The sequence below is a fragment of the Microtus ochrogaster genome, chromosome 1 (genome assembly GCF_000317375.1).
Source record: "Microtus ochrogaster isolate Prairie Vole_2 chromosome 1, MicOch1.0, whole genome shotgun sequence".
Lineage (NCBI taxonomy): Eukaryota > Metazoa > Chordata > Mammalia > Rodentia > Cricetidae > Microtus > Microtus ochrogaster.
The window spans coordinates 117879412-117885758 of NC_022009.1; positions in this window are offsets into that span (position 1 = coordinate 117879412).

Here is a 6347-nt window from a genome sequence, read left to right on the forward strand (position 1 = left end):
GCTATCTTGAATTATATTCCCCTAAAATATTTCTAGTCTTTATCTTAAATACGCACAGATTTTTTTTTAGAGATGACTCAAGGAGTCATACAGTGTTCTTCTTAGTCTTTGGAGATGACCTTTTAAACACAAACATCTTATTATAAACCCTAAGCCATGTGATATTGAGTAATAGTATAAAATATAAGAAGTAATCTAAGGCTGTTGAGGGAAATGCTTATATTTTGGGAAAGCTTGATAGTGCTGGGACCATTAATAACTGACAAATTTTATTGGTGATAATTGGATTTAAAATAACATTTTGTTTTCAAATATTTCTATTTTGTCATACAGATGTGCATGCTTTCAAAGATTTTCATTTATGTTATTTCTGCACACAAAGTAGGCAGGTGTCTTTGAAAATGAGCAAAAGAAAGAACCCATCCGTCATTCAGTCCACTACATTAAAAAAGCACCTCTCAGCCTTTTTATGCCACACTACAGTGTGTGTAATAGAACAACCTTCTTTTGAACTTTCAGTTACTTTGGCAGAGTTTAGAGCATTTGATGTCATATGCAGACAATAAAATTCTTTTTATCTCAGTGGTATTTCATTATACTTTGTGACTTAGAAACAAAATGAGCTTAAAGTCAAGCCACGACACATCTTTAAGATTGCTATGATAATGCTAATACGCCCTTTAAAATTGAGGCCATCTGAGAAATTGAAAGGGTGACAAGTGGAACCAACTTGCATCTAACTGGCATGACACCAGACATTGGCATGGCCTAAGTGACAGCTGTAACATCTGGAGAGAGTATGATAAGAAAATCCTGTTATAATACTGAGCTTATTTTCCTTAAATTACATCTTACATGATTTCATAGGTACCAATTTTATTTCAGAACAAAATGTATTCCTCCTTGAAACTGAAATGATCTTGTCCTTAAGCCAATGTGAAGGATGTGGTATTTTTGACTGTATGTCTAATTAGCCCGTTTACCTGAGGTATTTTTCTCCTATGAGAAAAGGGTGTGAGAGCATATAACAGCGTATACACTGCCAGGGCAATGTGTTCAACAAAGGAGCCAATGTCTGTGACGGTGGTTACAATACACCTCTCCTGGATGGCAAGGGGAGCAAGTAGAACCAGGCTCAGTTTCATTCCAAATTTAGCATCATCTTTGGACAAAACATCAATCATCTAACTCTGCAGGTGTTCTAGCTTATTGAGCAAGGTAAGCCATGTAGCACCAGCTCAGCTTCACTGCTCTGAGCTAAGGCACTCCCTGCTCCTCATCCCGTGATTTAGGGCATGAAGGAAAAACTTCCTTTTCTCGCAGGAGAGTAATAGGCCAAATCTTCTTCTCTCATCATGGTTCATTATATATTATTAATAATATATTACTAATCCATGGTAGTCTATGCTTCTATGAGTTGAGCTACTAAAACATAAAAATAATATGAAATAGACATTCCTTTGATCACAGGCAAAAAAAAAGCCAGTTGTGTAAACAAACAGCTGTAATATGCCATGGGAATGACATCGAGGGAAACATGCGCAAAGTATTCGAATGACTGCAGTCCTTCTAGGCTTCTTTCCAATGTAGAAGTTACATATTTTCTTTTCTGCCAACTTTTATTATGTCATCTAATGTCAGAAAGATGAGTCTCCATTAACAGCATGCAAGCATCTATGATCTATGACCCTCGAGAATTTTGACCAATTCTCTGGATATATTAACATTTTTATCTGTCTCTTCTGTAAAACAGTCTAACATCGGAAATTAGGAGATGTGCTATATAAAAGGTAAAAAAAATACCAGACTCCAGCTTGATAGAGGTTGACACTGCAGTTTGTTAACAAATGATACGGTGCTTTCTGGACACTTTCCTCACAGACATAATAGTTTAACCTGGTTCCTTCACTACCTGTTAGGAGTATGTACTTGTTAGGAATTCATCATGTACTGTGGAAATTTATTCATCTTCATAGACCATGAATTCATGGAAATTAGACACTTTTTGCTAATACTTTCTGTTCTTGCTCAACGAATTTAAAAGAGAGAGCCCTATAAAAAGAAAAATAAGAGACTTTGACTCCCCAATTTTCATAAATTTCTGGCAGTAAGTTTTGCTTCTGACTTTAATTAAAGTGTCTGGAGGTTCTCATATTTTGTCAGCTAACACAGACATCTCAGCTCTCTGTCACTGGGGGGGGGGGTCATGAGGCACCCTGGTGCTTACATTAAAATGCATGTTGATAAAATTAAATTCATGGCACCTGAAGTTCTTTGTTGCTCTCACCATTGCTGTTTTTTTTTTTCTTTCTAGGTTATTTTTGCTAGAGCTTCACCTTGGTATATCTCCAGAATCTCTGTATTTTAGAAGCAAATGGAGTACTGCATGATGTTGTATGCTAGCTTAGATTGAATATAAACATTAACTGAGTTGGGGTATATTATCCAGATCTTTTACTGTGACCTAGTCTCATAAATTCTTCCATCCTGGGCCAATTATACTCTGCCTGAGCTTATGACCAGCTTCCTCTCTTGGCCAGGCTCAATGCATATTGCATGACTCCAAACAATTTCAGCTGGTTGTGTCATTTTCGCAGGTTGTGTCCCCAGGCAGATTCACATATTACGCGTTCCATTGGATGAATGGACATTCAGCAGTCATTACCCAGTGCTTTAGTAGTGCCTCGGGATAGGAATTACAGCCAGAAATAAGGAAGGACATCCCCCACACTGCCAGCTGTTTGCTCAGTATGTGATTGCAGCATCGCATGCTCCAGCTCACCATGCCAGTGCTAAAAGCTTTAGGACACTTCAATGGGTAAAAATCTTCACTGCATTGATAAAGGTAGGCAGAAAGGTAAAGGGAAAATAGACTCAGATTGTACAGCACATGTCTATTAACATTACATTCATATCTGGATACATATATAGTGGGAGGCCTGTGTACCATGCTGGATACGTTGTATCCACACATGGTAAAGAGATAAGCCTCTTACAATAAACAATTTGTACCTAAAAGAAATTGTTTGGTCCACTCCAAGTGTGGTCCTGATTCTCAAACTTTGCTCTTTCATATACAACTGAATTTCCACAATCCCAATAAAAATTACAGCGTCAAGTAAAACATCAAAAATATACTTACTCTCTACCTCCAAATGTCAAAACCAAGTACGCTTACCATGCTCCAAAGGACTACTTTGCACCCTGATTGGATAGAAACTAATAGAACCGACATAACTTTTATTTTTTATTCTTCTTTCATACAATATATCCTGAACATAGCCTCTCCACTCTTCAATGTTTGCAGTTACCAGTTCACTTTCCCTCTTCTCCACATCCACCGCTCCTCCATTTTCCTTCAGAAAATATCAGACCTAATTTATTACACTTCAACAGTCTGAACAACAGATATAGTCATAGAAATTTTGGACTCCAGGGACTGCTCCTCTTTGGGGAATTTACTTGACAATAATTGATTGCCCAAAATGAGATGCTTTTGATAATCTTGCCAAGGAAATGGTAAATATCCTAAGCAATAGGAAGACTGTTTATTCTGATTTGAGCATTATATTATATGCACATGTAGCAAAATATCACATTGTATTCTCTATGATTACTTGTGATTATTTAAAACATGGAACTAGGAAATGAGTTTGAGGTTAAGAGCACTTGTTAAATCATTAGAACCATGCTTATACACAAGTATCCAAATAACAAGACAAGGAGGTGCTGTGGTATTCCCCTCTGTATACTGTGAATATGTCTTACTACCATTGGTTAATAAAAGAAGCTGCTTTGGCCTATAGCAGGCATAATACAGCCAGACTGGAGTAGATAGATAGATAGATAGATAGATAGATAGATAGATAGATAGATAGATAGATAGATAGATAGGGTGAAGTTAAAGAGATGTCATGATGTAGCCACCAAAGGAGACTTAAAAGCTAGCTAGAAATATGCTTTAGGTATTGGTCAAACAGTACTGCAATTAATATAGTTCCTGCATTAATTTGAGTCTGAGTGGCTTAGAAACAAATAAGAAGTCTCTGCCTACATCACACAAAGGCCTATATATAACTCTAGCTTCAAGACATCTTATGTTCCCTTTAACCTTCATGTTCACACTGTCACATATATGCATATATATATATATATGTATATGTATATATATACACACATGTTCATACACTTAGGCACACACACATACAAAATAAATATACTTTAGAAATGGAAAATTGTCATCTCTCATCATTTCCATTATTTGATTCACTTAATCAAACTGATCAATAACTCACAATGTGCACAAAACAATATAGGCTATCTAAGTTTACAGGTGTTTATTTGGATCACATTAGTAACACTGAGATGATAATTTATGTTTTGAGAGAAAAAAGTTAAAGTTCAACCCATTTATACAAACTTAATCCCTAAATCCCCAATTGAGCATGTGAAATATTAGGGAAGAAAATATGACCCAAGAAGATTAACTATTGATCAGCTAACTAACATAATCTTCAGTAAAAAAATTCAAAATGCACATATAAGGAAACCAAACATACAAAGATTTCATAAATGCCAATATCACTGAAAATCATTTGAAGTACATTTCAAAAGAAATTAACTGTCACTCATCAAAATCAAAACACTTAGCTGTCATCAAAATTTCACACGAAAAAGTAGAGATGACAGAATCTTTCAGCAGTTTTTTTCTACTTCAAATGAATATGGTCATTGCATTGCCTCATAGCTTAGCAACAGAAATACAAATAGAAACTATAATCACAAAGTTAGAGTCCTCTAGCATCTTAATTGCTCTCATTATGATTTCCTAGATATGATCATATATTTTAGCAACCCTTAGAAGAGTTTACATCAAATTAGCATTCATGATACAAAGCAATAGTTGTAGATATATATAATCCTTTCAATCATAGCCTGACAATACCAGGTTTGTTTGATTGTCACTATGAAAAATGATATCTGCTTCTTATATCTTTATAAATATAATGAAAGAAAAATATTCTCCATAGTTAGCAATGTGGTAATACAGAAGTTGAGGAGCCTTTCCTATGGGTGTTCAGTATTTATAAAGTCAATTATATCTTTATGATTATGGGATGGGTTGGCTCATGCAATTAGTTAAGCACTTGAGAGACAGAAGTTTTCAGAAACCATCTAGTCTGCATACTTAGTTTCGTGGTGGTCAGCGATATATATTATGAGACCTTAGCTCAAAGGACAATGCTTTAGTCATCAGCATTAGGTTTGTTAACAGATTTCTGAGAAATTTGAGTCATTTTAATTTGTGCAGCAAGCAAATTTATTAGTGTTTGCAGTGCATATCACATCACAGTAGAAAAATCAGAGAGAAAAATAACTCTAGCTTGCCTCTCACCATAAAGCAAGAATAAAAACAAAACACCAAACTGAGAGAAAGAGCACACTGAGAAGTTCTTATATGCAGTGGTTGAGAAATTGCAAAGCTGAGATCTTAGAGGAATCAAACAGAAGCACTAGTTCCATCCCTAGGAAGGTCAGAACCAAAGTGCTATACAAAAGCAACAAAGTGCACCTTAATTTAGATAGAAACAGAACAGGGGAGAAAAACTTTCTTAAGTTTAATGCTTTTTTATTGTTTTTAACTCAAGTGACTCAAACAGCAACAACTGTTCTCTTTACACGTTGTGCTTCTGAAATTGAATTATATTCTACTCTGCTTGAAATAAAAAAAAATAATTTCAAATCTACATTCTTGATACCAGCCTGTACAGTAAGCTCTCCACATCAATTGTAAGAAATCCTATCTTCTACTTTACTATCTCCTGTTGGCTATGATCTCCAAAGGCAGCATAGTCCAATTACATTCTTGAAGTAATCAAATATCTCCATAATATGTAATTCCCCTCTTTTTGTTTTTCTTTGGTACTGTCTATAAGAAATAAGCAGACAAATTTCCAGAAACAATGTTCTACCCATCTCACCATCACACTCCCACTACCAAAAGTACTGGGGCATAGGAACAATGGAAATATTTGTCCAAAGTCAATAAAGCAATTTTAACGGACGGATCAAATATTTAATTGATTCTATGATTATTTGTACATCAAGATCAAGTATTCACTTAATGGACAAAGGGTCACTGATTAAAGTAAAAATACATATTTTTATGCATGAGGTTACATTATGAAACATTCATTTTGAGAAACACTTTTACCATTTTATTCTTCCATTCATGTCAATAAACCTAAACAGTATTTTTTTAATTCTTTCAGATTTGGGTATTTAATACTTCTAGGCGTCTTCAAGTGGGCAATGCAATGGGATTCTGCATATTTTATGATACTGTC